The sequence below is a fragment of the Carassius auratus genome, linkage group LG30F, assembly GCF_003368295.1.
Source record: "Carassius auratus strain Wakin linkage group LG30F, ASM336829v1, whole genome shotgun sequence".
In the NCBI taxonomy this organism is placed as follows: Eukaryota; Metazoa; Chordata; class Actinopteri; order Cypriniformes; family Cyprinidae; genus Carassius; species Carassius auratus.
This window is the reverse complement of record NC_039294.1, coordinates 3,201,674-3,215,896: the sequence shown is the minus strand read 5'-3', so window position 1 is coordinate 3,215,896 and position 14,223 is coordinate 3,201,674.

Sequence of the window (14,223 nt, the reverse complement as noted above, 5' to 3'; positions counted from 1 at the left end):
ACTGTCAAAAGAAAGCCAAAAAACAACAACCTGCTGATCAGACTGGAGTCATTACAGTAACTAAAAAAAAAATTAGCTTAATGAAATAAGAAATTACAGAACTTTACCATAAAAAAATACAGTAAAAACATTTTAGGTTTTATGGATTGAACTATATATACAATGTTATTATGAAAAGAATAATATCATAATAAGAAAATAAAAAAAATCAAATTAACCTTCATTTATCAAATATTTTCATATTACACAGTCATATGGTAATATAGTAACTATATGTGAAAAAAAATCCATGAAATAAATTTTTAGAAAATGTATGATAAAACTGACAGAAATGTACCATAAAAATACAGTAGCAACATATTCAGTGTTATGGTTTTAACTAAATACACAGTGAAAAAAAAAAACGTTTGTATAGTTTTATTGTGCTATTTTCTGTCTCAAATATTTTTTTGTTTGTTTAACAATCACTGTCCACAGAATAATGAATAACATTCGCATTCACATTTATTCATTTATCAGACACTTTAATCCAAAGCGACTTACAAATGAGAACAACAGATGCAATCAGACCAACGAGATAACAACAACAGTATACAAGTGCCATGACAAGTCCAGGACAGAACCCGTAGCTATGTTAGGTAATTGCTAGTATTAGTTGGTCAAGTGCTTGCAAAAAGATGAGCATTTAGATGTTTTTTGAAAATGAGTAAAGACTGAGCTGTTTGAATTGAGATTGGGATGTCATTCCACCAGCTGGGCACAGTCCAGGAAAAGCTCTGTGAGTGATTTTGAACCTCTTTGGGATGGCACCACAAGGCGTTGTTCCCTTGCAGAACGCAAGCTTCTGGAGGGTGCATAAGTTTGAACTAGTGAGTTTAGGTATGTTGGTGCCGTGCCAAGCATCAGTACCTTGAATTTGATGCGAGCAGCTACTGGTAGCCAGTGTAACCTGATGAGGAGAGGAGTAATGTAAGCTTTTTTTGGCTCATTGAAGACAACCCTCGCTGCTGCATTCTGGATCAGTTGTAGAGGATTGATAGTAAATGCAGGAAGAGCCAGGAGAGCGTTACAATAGTCCAGTCTGGAGAGAACAAGAGCTTGGACAAGAAGTTGTGTGGCTTGCTCTGACAGAAAGGGTCTAATCTTCCTAATGTTGTATAAGGCAAATCTGCAGGAACGGGTTGAGGTAGAAATGTCACCCTGACAGGCTGAAATACGAGCAGCTACCGTCGGGTCATCTGGTTGGAATGAGAAGTAGAGTTGAGTGTCATCAGCATAGCAGTGATAGGAAAAACCATGCTTCTGAATGACAGATCCTAATGACTTCATGTAGATGGAGAAGAGAAGTGGTCCAAGTACTGAGCCTTGAGGAACCCCAGTAGCAAGAAGTTGTGACTTAGAAACTTCACCCCTCTAAGGCGCACTGAAGGATCGGATCTATCTGAGAGGTAGGATTTGAACCACAGGAGTGCGGTTCCAGAGATGCCCATCTTTCTTAGAGTGGACAGGAGTCAATCTGGTGATTAACAGTGTCAAAAGCACCAGACAGTTCCAGTAAGATGAGTACTAATGATTTGGAAGCTGCTCATGCCAGTCGCAGGGCTTCAGTAACCGAGAGCAGGGCAGTCTCATTTGACTGGCCACTTTTGGAAGCAGATTGGTTGCTGTCCAGGAGGTTGTTCTGTACAAGAAACATAGATAGTTGGTTGAACACAACTCGCTCAAGTGCCTTTGCAATGAATGGAAGAAGGGATAAATGCTGAGGCAAATGTACCAGAGTGAAGAGGGGTGTTGATAATGTGAGTGTATGACTGAAGGAGATATCACTTGAAGGAGGTGAGTGGGGATCGGATCAAGTGGACAAGTAGTAGGATGATTAGACAGGATAAGTTTGGGAATGTCCATCTCTGAGAGTGGAGAGAAGGAGGAGAGAGAGTGTGTATTAGTCTTTATGAAGTCGTCATCACTCTGAGGAGTTGGTGCGTACTGGTCTGGATGACAGTGGGCAAAAGTTGTCCAATCAAGAGGTTACAGTGAAGCAAAGAGTGTCAGTAGCACTGTTCATGTCCAGAGCTGAAAACTGAGAGAGTGCAGGAAGCGAGGATTGAAACATAGAGGATAGGCGAGATGGAGAGAGTGACCGTAGGTTCCTTCAAAAGGTGACCTGCTTGGAATGTGTGCCACATCAGGAATAAGTGTGAGGTTAACAGTAATGAGGAAGTGGTGTGAGGTGTGCAGTGGAGCAACTGAAGAGTGGTCCACCGGACAACAGCGCGTGTAGATGAGGTCCAGTTGGTGCCTGATTTGTGAGTCGCTGTAGTAGACGCTCGCTTGAGATCAAATGAGGCGAGCAGAGTGTTGAAGTCAGCAGCCTGGGGTTAATCTAGGTGGATGCTGAAGTCACCAAGCAGTACCAGAGGAGTACCATCTTCAGGAAAGTTTTCATTCCTATATATAGTATATAGAATAATAGAATAATATCTTTATTTCTCTCATTCTATAGTTTCCATCCATCCATAATTTTTGTATTATTCCATCCATCCATCCATGTTTCTTTTGATTGTTCTATAAATCCTTCTATCCATCAATACATCATCTTTCTATTGTTCTATTTTTCTTTCTATCCATCCAACCATCCATTGTTATTTCTATCATTTTATCCATCCATCCATCCACCATTTGATCTGTCTATTTATTGTTCCTTGTATTTTTCTCTTTTATTCCATCCATTTATCCTTCTTTCTTTATGTCATTCTATATATCATTCTATAGTTTCTATCCATCCATTTATAGGTCATATTTTTTCATCCATCCATCCATCCATTTACCTATCTATTTTTTGATGTGTTTTATCTTCAAGTTACTCCTAATCATAACCATAAGTTGAAATATCACATGTCTTGATAAATGCAGTTTTCTGCTCTACAATGATACCTACATAATGAAGAGCTTGTCTTGTTTTTAAAAAGCCAGGAGACTTTGGCCAGCTATGGACTGTGATTTACTAGCCAATACTAGTCAGTGTCAGCTGGTATAAGTGGAAAAGACACTCTCATTATAGAGTGTTTAATTGGACAAACATTTGTATACATCCCTTTGAACAAGATCATCAATATTTGTGGCCAGATAAAGACTGTGAATGATGACTGTACCTTGAAAACAATAACAGTGAGTCAAGACTGAGACGGTATGAGTCTGAGTTTGACTGTCCTACTTTCAGCTGCTCTTTGTGCAGCTTTATACAAGTTTTATTTTGGACAGATTGGGCCGTACCGCAGGCAAAGTAGCTCCCTGTTGATTCCTGTTGATGTTGTTAATTTCTAAGTCTTGGTACTGTAGTTGTTCGGTTGCTAAGATCAGAATGGCATATGTGTCTGGTCACCTTCGCTGTGTGTGTGTGTGTGTGTGTATGAGAGAGAGTGTGTGAGTATTTATGTGTTTCTGTTGCTGAAACGCGTGGTATGAAGTGTGTATAAATGAGTGTGAATTATTGTGGAGTCAGTCTGGGGGCAGCTGGCATCTTCTCTCCTCTCAAACTGTTTTTATTAGTGTGTTTTCTGAGGCACGCTTTACTAGAACTTTTACTTCTGTCTTGATCAAATCACTTACAAGAAGCTTTAAACTTCAGTATTACACTTTGGCCTCGAATCTTCAGGAAATTGAAGTGGAATTTGAACTGGAATTTATGACAGAAATAGGAATTTACTGAAGTGTTCAAAGTAGTTCTACCAGAAAGACTCGGGAGATAGAAGAATGTACGAAGCATACATTTATTGACAGCTCAGCGAGCACAATTATAAATTTCTTTTGGCGGAAGGCCCCGTCCATGGTTCGTAATCCGAGGGTAGCGAATCTGCATTTCCTGCCTGAAGACGAAGGCAGGGGCGCAGCAGACCCCCCCTGGAAGGTAAGGACAGGACCATCCTGGTGGTGGTGGGGAGGGTGGAGGTTGTTGTCGCGTCGGCATCTGCGAACTCAAACATGTGTAAGTACGATCTTTTATACAGGAGTATAAAGACGTGATTGGATAATGATGAAGGTAATTAGTGACGAAGTGATTGAGTCTTCCTGGCAGAACTTAGGCTAAAGCTTCCATTTCAACACGGGTAGTGCATTCTGGGAAATGTGTTCTTCCACCCTGATCCACAAAAGTTAATTTATTAATTAAGATGAAATACAAACACTAAATACAGGCCCAATGGATGACATTTCAAGCATCCATTCATCATTCAACAATCCATCTATTAATCCATCCTTCTATTTATTCATCCAACCATTTATCCATCTATTCACCCATTGGTGAAAAACTGGCAGGTTTTCTCCAGAGAATATAAAGTTGCGCTGTCTTTATTTTAGTTATTTTGTACAGACTTTAAAGTTGTGTCCCATTTTTTATTTCTGCCTCACTTTCCTTATCTTTCCTCAGGAGCTCTCTCTCACACCCACACACCCACACATCCACACACACATACACACACTCTCTCTCTCTCTCTCTCTCTCTCTCTCTCTCGTGTCCCCCTGCATCTCACCTTGCATTGTGGTAACAGCTTGATTAAATTTCAGAGATATTAAGCAGAGGTGATAGTAAATCTGCTCCTGCTTGCGCAGCGTCATCAGGAATGCTGCCTGTTCTGCACTTTCTCAGCTTTCCTTCACGGTCCGTCCCAGATCCTCTCTGAGTGAAACATTTCACACATGCACTGATCCCAGAGCAGCTCATCCTGACCTGAACTAGATAAAAGAGCAGAAATACTAGTGTTTACTAACAGCTTCTCTAAACACCACAAACCAGCTGCCCTTGACATAAATGATACATTGTATTTTTATTTATTTGTATTTACTGTAATATAGTCACTTGTTTTAAGCATAAACCTCACTCAAGTTATTTTTAGTTCTCATTTTCTAACAGCTATGTTTGTGAAGTGATGACCTTATTTGCTAACTGATTATTTACTTGAACTTTTGATTTCAGCTCTTTTATAATTTGGCACAAAACAGATTTGAATGGCAGTGACTGTTCAGATGATGTGCTGAAATAGTTCCTTATCACCATAAAAGCAAATATTATTGTCTTAAAATGGAAACACGGTATCAAGGTCCAAACTGATGAGCACGCTGTGATCATGTCTGCAGGTCACAGGATGATCACGCCAGCATTATTTGGGTTAGTTCTCTCTGCCTTTGTTCAGACTGATGTCACACTCACACTGAATCAATCGCTCATCTCTGTCAGGTTTGCTCATGGCATGATACTAATTTTGTTGTCTTTTGACAGCCCGATCACAAGTGACCTGCAATGTTTGCTCAATATTTAGGTTATTCACCTGCCAAACACTGAAGAAGGAATCCACAAAAATAAACTGTTCCCTCTAAGAAAGTTTTGCATGCATTGTCTTCATAGAATATATATATATATTTTGTGCTAGTTTTAAAAGAATTGTTCACACAAAAATGAAAATTTGCTGAACGTGTCCTCACCATAAGGCCATCAGTAGATGAGTTTGTTTCTTCATCAGATTTGGAGAAATGTAGCATTGCATCAGTGTCTCGTCAATGGATGCTCTGCAGTGAATGGGTGCCGTCAGAATGAGAGTCTAAACAGCTGATAAAAACATCACAATAATCCACAGCACTCCAGTCCATCAGTTAACATCTGAACAAAAGATATGTTTATAAGAAACAAATCCACTATTACGGCGTTTTTAACTTTAAATGGTTGTTTCCAGCTAAAATATGATTCTCTCCTGTTTCAGACCAGACCACTTTTTTCATTGGAGGAGGCTTTATTATAGACTAATATTTTAGCAGGAAGCAATGGTTTAAAGATTAAAAACATCTTAACGATAGATTCATTTCAGAATCAGAATCAGAATTATAAAGAGCTTTATTGCCAAGTATGCTTACGCATACAAGGAATTTGTTTTAGTGACATAAGCTTCCAGTACACAGAGACAAAAAAAAAAAAAAAGATATTTACAAATTGGCAAATAAATAAGTGTATAAACAATTGTGCTATAAATGATAATGGAATAGGATTGAGTGAGATGCAGGAATGTTCTAGGATGGAGGGTTAACAAATAAATATAAGGATATTGCACTTTTATAAGCATAAGTGGGGAACATTTAACTGTTCATGAGGTAGATTGCCTGGGGGAAGAAACTGTTCTTGTGCCTTGCTGTTCTGGTATTTGCGACTCTGAGGCACCGGCCAGATGGCAAAAGTTCAAAGATGGGATGACTTGGATGTGAGGGATCCAGAGTGATTTTCTGAGCCCTTTTCCTCACTCTGGATGTATACAGTTCTTGAAGGGTGGGCAGGGGAGCACCAATAATCCTTTCAGCAGTCCGAACAGTTCTCTGTCTTCTGATGTCTGATTTTGTTGCTGAACCATACCAGACAGTTATTGAAGTACACAGGACAGACTCAATGACGGCTGAGTAGAACTGTTTCAGCAGCTCCTGTAGCAAGTTAAACTTCCTCAGCTGGCGAAGGAAGTACAACCTCTGCTGGGCCTTTTTCACAATGGAGTCAATGTGATTGTCCCACTTCAATCAATCAATCACCTTTATTTATATAGTGCTTTAAACAAAATACATTGCGTCAAAGCACTGAACAACATTCATTTTGGAAACAGTGTGTCAATAATGCAAAATGATAGTTAAAGGCAGTTCATCACTGAATTCAGTGATGTCATCTCTGTTCAGTTTAAATAGTGTCTGTGCATTTATTTGCAATCAAGTCAATGATATCGCTGTAGATGAAGTGACCCCAACTAAGCAAGCCAGAGGCGACAGCGGCAAGGAACCGAAACTCCATCGCTGACAGAATGGAGAAAAAAACCTTGGGAGAAACCAGGCTCAGTTGGGGGCCAGTTCTCCTCTGACCAGACGAAACCAGTAGTTCAATTCCAGGCTGCAGCAAAGTCAGATTGTGCAGAAGAATCATCTGTTTCTTGTGGTCTTGTCCTGGTGGTCCTCTGAGACAAGGTCTTTACAGGGGATCTGTATCTGGGGCTCTAGTTGTCCTGTTCTTCACTGTCTTTCAGGGATGTAGAGGTCCTTTCTAGGTGCTGATCCACCATCTGGTCTGGATACGTACTGGATCCGGGTGACTGCAGTGACCCTCTGATCTGAAACAGAACAAACAGACAAATATTAGCGTAGATGCCATTCTTCTAATGATGTAGCAAGTACATAGGGTGTTATGTGAAGTGTTTCCGGTTCCGGTTTACCTAATTAATGCAGCCTAAAAATCCTTTAACGGATTTGGATATTAAAAGCATATTAGTATGTTATGTGTATGCCAGGTTAAAGAGATCGGTCTTTAATCTAGATTTACACTGCAAGACTGTGTCTGCCTCCCGAACAATGTTAGGTAGGTTATTCCAGAGTTTAGGCGCCAAATAGGAAAAGGATCTGCCGCCCGCAGTTGATTTTGATATTCTAGGTATTATCAAATTGCCTGAGTTTTGAGAACGTAGCGGACGTAGAGGAGTATAATGTAAAAGGAGCTCATTCAAATACTGAGGTGCTAAACCATTCAGGGCTTTATAAGTAATAAGCAATATTTTAAAATCTATACAATGTTTGATAGGGAGCCAGTGCAGTGTGGACAGGTCCGGGCTAATATGGTCATACTTCCTGGTTCTAGTAAGAACTCTTGCTGCTGCATTTTGGACTAGCTGTAGTTTGTTTACTAAGCGTGCAGAACAACCACCCAATAAAGCATTACAATAGTCTAACCTTGAAGTCATAAATGCATGTATTAACATTTCTGCATTTGACATTGAGAGCATAGGCCGTAATTTAGATATATTTTTGAGATGGAAAATGCAGTTTTACAAATGCTAGAAACGTGACTTTCTAAGGAAAGATTGCGATCAAGTAGCACACCTAGGTTCCTAACTGATGATGACAGAGCAACCATCAAGTCTTAGACAGTATTCTAGGTTACTACAAGCAGAGTTTTTAGGCCCTATAATTAACAGTAACAACTAACTGAATTTAGCAGTAAGAAATTACTCGTCATCCAATTTTTTATATCGACTATGCATTCCATTAGTTTTTCAAATTGGTGTGTTTCACCGGGCTGCGAGGAAATATAGAGCTGAGTATCATCAGCATAACAGTGAAAGCTAACACCATGTTTCCTGATGATATCTCCCAAGGGTAACATATAAAGCGTGAAGAGTAGCGGCCCTAGTACTGAGCCTTGAGGTACTCCATACTGCACTTGTGATCGATATGATACATCTTCATTCACTGCTACGAACTGATGGCAGTCATATAAGTACGATTTAAACCATGCTAATGCACTTCCACTGATGCCAACAAAGTGTTCAAGTCTATGCAAAAGAATGTTGTGGTCAATTGTGTCAAACTAAGATCCAATAAAACTAATAGAGAGATACACCCACGATCAGATGATAAGAGCAGATCATTTGTAACTCTAAGGAGAGCAGTCTCAGTACTATGATACGGTCTAAATCCTGACTGGAAATCCTCACATATAACATTTTTCTCTATGAAGGAATATAATTGTGAGGATAACACCTTTTCTAGTATCTTGGACAGAAAAGGGAGATTCGAGATTGGTCTATAATTAACAAGTTCTGTGGGGTCAAGTTGTGGTTCAGGTCCTGAGAGATGGTGGTTCCCAGGAATCTGAATGACTCCACTGCAGTCACAGTGCTGTTCATGATGGTGAGTGGGGAAAGTGCAGGGGGGGTTCTCCTAAAGTCCACGATCATCTCCACTGTTTTGAGCGTGTTCAGCTCCAGGTTGTTAAGTCTGCACCAGACAGCCAGCTGCTCAACCTCTTGTCTGTAAGCAGACTCACCACCGTCCTGGATGAGGCCGATGACTGTAGTGTCATCTGCAAACTTCAGGAGCTTGACAGAGGGGTCTTTAGAGATGCAGTCGTTGGTGTACAGGGAGAAAAGCAGAGGGGAGAGAACACATCCCTGAGGGCCACCAGTGTTGGTGGAGCAGCTGTTTGATGTGAATTTCCCCAGTCTCACTAACTGTTGCCTATCTGTCAGAAAGCTGGTGATCCACTGACAGATAGAGCTAGGGACAGAGAGCTGGGTCAGTTTGGTCTGGAGGGTTGTTGGGATGATGGTGTTGAAAGCCGAACTAAAGTCCACAAATAGGATCCTTACATAAGTCCCTGTTTTGTCCAGATGTTGCAGGATGAAGTGCAATCCCATGTTGATTGCATCATCCACGGACCTGTTTGCTCGGTAAGCAAACTGCAGGGGGTCCAGTAAGGGTCCAGTGATCTCCTTCAGATAAGCCAGAACCAGTTTTTCAAACGACTTCATGACGACAGACGTTAGAGCCACAGGTCTGTAGTCGTTAAGTTCTGCTATCTTGGGTTTCTTTGGGATGGGGATGATGGTGGAGCGTTTGAAGCAGGAAGGCACTTCAAACAACTCCAGGGATCTGTTGAAGATCTGTGAAAAGATGGGGGCCAGCTGGTCAGCACAGGTTTTCAGACAGGCTGGTGTAACGCCATCTGGGCCTGGTGCTTTTCTTCTTTTGTTCTTCTTGAAGACCTGGCGCACATCATCTTCACAGATTTGAAGAGCTGGAGGTGTGGAGGGTGGGATTGCAGGATGTGTTAATGGTTGTGTAGGGAGATGGTCAGAATGGGTGTTGGGGGTTTCAAATCTGCAATAAAACTCATTCAGGTCGTTAGCAAGTTGTTGATTAGCCTCAGTGCAAGGGGATGGTGTCTTGTAGTTCGTGATGGCTCTTAGACCTCTCCACACTGAAGTTGAGTCGTTGGAAGTAAACTGGTCTTCCAACTTTTTAGCGTAGGTCTTTTTAGCCGCTCTGATCTGTTTGTTCAGTGTGTTCCTGGCCTGATTGTACAAGACCCTGTCCCCATTTCTGTAGGCATCCTCTTTGGCCTGACGAAGATGTCTGAGTTTTACTGTAAACCATGGCTTATCATTGTTGAATGTTAAATAAGTCCTGGTAGGAATGCATATATCCTCACAGAAACTAATATAGGATGTTACGGTCTCTGTGAGTTCGTCCAGATCGGTAGTAGCAGCTTCAAAAACACTCTAATCAGTGAGGTCAAAACAAGATTGTAAATCCTGTAAATTTCTTACAAACATGCAGTTTTTGTCTTCTCCAGATGTTAGCTGATGGACTTAAGTGGTGCGGATTACTTGTGGATCATTGTGATGTTTTCATCAGCTGTTTGGACTCATTTTTGACGGCACCCATTCACTGCAGAGCATCCATTGGTGAGCAAATGATGCAATGCTACATTTCTATAAATCTGATGAAGAAACAAACTCATCTACATCCTGGATGGCCTGAGGATGAGTACATTTACTGTTCCTTTAAAAACAAACAAGTTACAAAACAAGTGAAAAAAAATCTGCCCATGTAGTAAGTCAAAATGCACTTATATTCAAAATATGAAAGTCTTAATATCATTTGCAGTATTGTTTGGGTATATTTATCTTATTTCAAAACCAAAAAGTCTAATAACAAACTCGTTAAGAAGCCAAACAACTGTTGCAAGATGCACGTTGTACAATTCAGGGCATTATAAATGAGTCCAGCAGATTGGATCTTTACTGTGAATTCCTCTTGGTTTAGTCGGTGTTTCACTATTATCTGATGGGAAGAATGTTGGTTTTTTGGTTTTATTATCTGGGAGAAAATGGACATCTTTGTTTGAGGGTGGGCTGGTCATTATATTACTTATGAGAACCTGGAATTTGTTTGATCATGTGAGCGTGTCAGAGGTCAAAGAAAGGCATCTTTACATGTATTAGTCGTCCATCATGTATGCTTCATCTGCTCCGCTGAGACCACAGCGCACCGAGAGCATGCAAAAGGCCATCTCTGTTTCACCACAAGCCTTTGTGCACTAAAGTTCTTCCTGTCTTTCCATCCTATCCATGACAAAAAGACCTTTGATTGAGAAAGAGAAAAGAAGAAGATCCCAGGAGAGACAGGTGCTTTCTTAAGAGACTTCCAGACCCCAGGAAGATCCAAAATACGTCAGACCTCTTCTGTTTGTGTTGTGCAATAATCTGAAAAGAAGCAGTCTTCAGGTTTAGAAAGAGCCCATGAGAGGTGAACACTGAGACCAGTGAAAAATGGAAGGTGGTTTGATGCTAAATTCTTTCATTTGTAGTCTTATACGTAAAAGGTGTAGCTTCTCTTACATTAAAATAATCTCACATTTGTGTATAAAAACATTAGAAAGACATTTGTAAATTTAGCTTGATTGCTGTGATGTTGTAAATAAAGTTGTACAATAAATACTTTACAATTCAGTATTTCATCTTTAGAAATGTCATAGAATTGAATGCTAATTGCCATTTCTTTGTAATTATTTGTGAAATAATATCAGTTACTTAGAAATGGCAAGTAACAATTGACATTTTAAGTCTGAAAAAAATTATATAGGATTTACTGAAACAATTTTCACTCATGAAATTATTACAAAGAAACATAACATTGAATTGAATAACAAAGAAACATTGTAACAAAGCATAGCAATTTAATGTGATTTTTTTAAAGAATAGGAATGTGCATTGGTCAGACTTCTAATATAATGAATGTATGATTTGATGCATAAAAATGAATGTATGCCAATTTTGCATGAATGATTTCACATGAATGTCCAGCTTTTTGAATAGCAGTCAATGGAGAACGATGCTTTGTTTGCAGATACTGTAGGAGCCAATCCAGCCAAACACTGGCCCCTTATAAGATATGATAAATATTCCCATGACATTTATGGTCAGGTGGAGGAGAATATGTTTACAGAGCTAAGATGTGCAGGTCTTGTATACTGTATAGATTCATGGCTGAAGGCATTGAGATGAATGGGAATGTGAACGGGTCATTCTCTCACCGGTTTGGCAGATTTACATCATCATGCCAATACAAGTAAAATATCGCATTACATCTTTGCCAACAGACGTTACAGATGCAATATTGGAAAGATGTTTTATGACTAGTCTCATGTCAATGTGTGTGATGTTTAAATCTTGCAGCAGTACGTTACAAACTGTATATTCTGACATTTATTGCATTTATAATGTTTATTGTCAGTGTTATCATTATGCTGTGAAAGCTGTCGGAGCTGCACTTACATTGAACATAGATGATTCCTTTGACAAATGATGACAAATTCACAGCCTGGAAGACCACCAACAGTGTTACTGCTATATGTGTGTGTATATATATATTCAGATGAGTTCAGATGCTAAAGCCTCTAAGTGCCATCTGAAATTTTCTTCTAAAATTAGCATTTTTATCAGGCTGCTATATTTATTTTTTGACATTTCACTTTAATTGCATAGAAAAGGACCTATGCATTGCTATTAGAATACATTTACTGAACCTAAACACAGGAGCCTTATAAAAATGCTTATTTTAGATTTTTTTAAAGTCTCTTTCTTGTAACACTGTTGTTGGTCTTTTTTAAAAATGCAATACAATATATAGAATTATATATTGTCTGTAAAGTATTTTTTTTATGTATAGAAATATATATTTATTGAGATATATCTAGAAATATATATAATTTTTCCAGGAATACATTTATTCAAATAAATATTATTTATACTACCTGTATATATATATATATATATATAGAGAGAGAGAGATTTCTGAAAATATTTTTGTTTTTATTATTAAGTGTCCACAATGTAAAAATAAGAAAATAAGAATTTTTATTCAAGTGTATAAGTAATTTATCAGCTGTTTCTTAATCTCTTTTGCAGTCTATGGTCGGGAAAACTGCTTCTGTGTCTTTCTCCGAGTCCTTGGAGGAGCAGTGAACTGTCAGGTTCAGACTGCAGCGTTCAGTGTGACTTCATTAGAATCGGATTAGATGTTGACATGTGTCGCAGACTGAAGGAGTGAAGCTCGTTTATTTGGGAATGTGAGACCTGAGCTATTAAATCTCACCTCAGAGACACTGATAACAGACACAGACAGACAGAGATCACCGAACTCTGCCTTAGGAAAATATTATCTCCCTGTGTTCGGTCATTCATGGATGAGGAGTTTTGTGTGGTGATCCCTTGTGCATTTACTTTACATTAATACAATGCATATATTTATACTCCATAGCTGTCTGAGAGCTTAGTATCACACTTGATTATGAGACGCACATCTGACTGGGTTAAAATACTATTACACTGCTTTATCAAAGGATTAAAGAGATCAATGCCATTGCTATCTAAGAAATGTTTTTTAGTAGTAGTTTTATACTTCAGTTTTACTTCAGTTAGGTAGTACTTTTAGTTTGAGTTTTAGTAATTTTGTTATGTGAATTTGTTTCTTATATATACAAAAGCTTAAATTTATTTACATTTTAGTTTTATTTCATTTTAGTATGGAAGCTTGAATTCCACCATGAAGAAAAAAAATCGAATAAAATAGAATATTTTAAAATAGAAATTATTAATAGAATAAAATAAATAAAATTGGTAAATGGGTTTTTTTTATCTAAAAATTCTGACATTTTTCTCTGATCTTTTTTAAATGTATTGCTTTCATATTTTAGTGCTTTAACATTTGGTTTTCAATTCTTTCATAGGTATTTTATTTGATCATGATTGATCACTTAAAGCAGTTTCACTTGTGCAGAAATAACATACTTTACCTTTGTCTGAAATACTGAAGAATGACAGAATGTGTGTTATTTAAAAATGAAATGCAGCCATTTATTAGTATACTGGAATGCATTCACTATATCATTAGCATTTACATCATCATAATATCATCAGTGCATTCTGACAGGTTGACAAAACTGACATTTTCAACGTAAATGAAGATTAAATGTCAATATGCACAGGCAGGAGATGGCCATTCAGTGATGCTTTGCTTTTGATTTGAGTGTCCAGAGGTCAAATTCATCAATGCTTTCAGTAATAATACACATAACAAACAGCAGCACTTACATCAACATCCTTACATACAGTACATACATATATGTGCAGAAAACATACATATAGATAAGGTTAATGTGTGTTATGAGTACAGACATTGCACGTTTCCCTGTTTGTAGACTCTGCACGCCATTTACAGCAAATACTAATCATCATATTCATTTTCTCTAGAAAGAGCATCAATGCATCACGTTTAGTGCGTCTGAGACCCTCAGAGTTTATAAAACACAAGTCATGTGTCCTCACAACTGACTCAACAGAATCTTTTGGATAAACAGTATAAGTT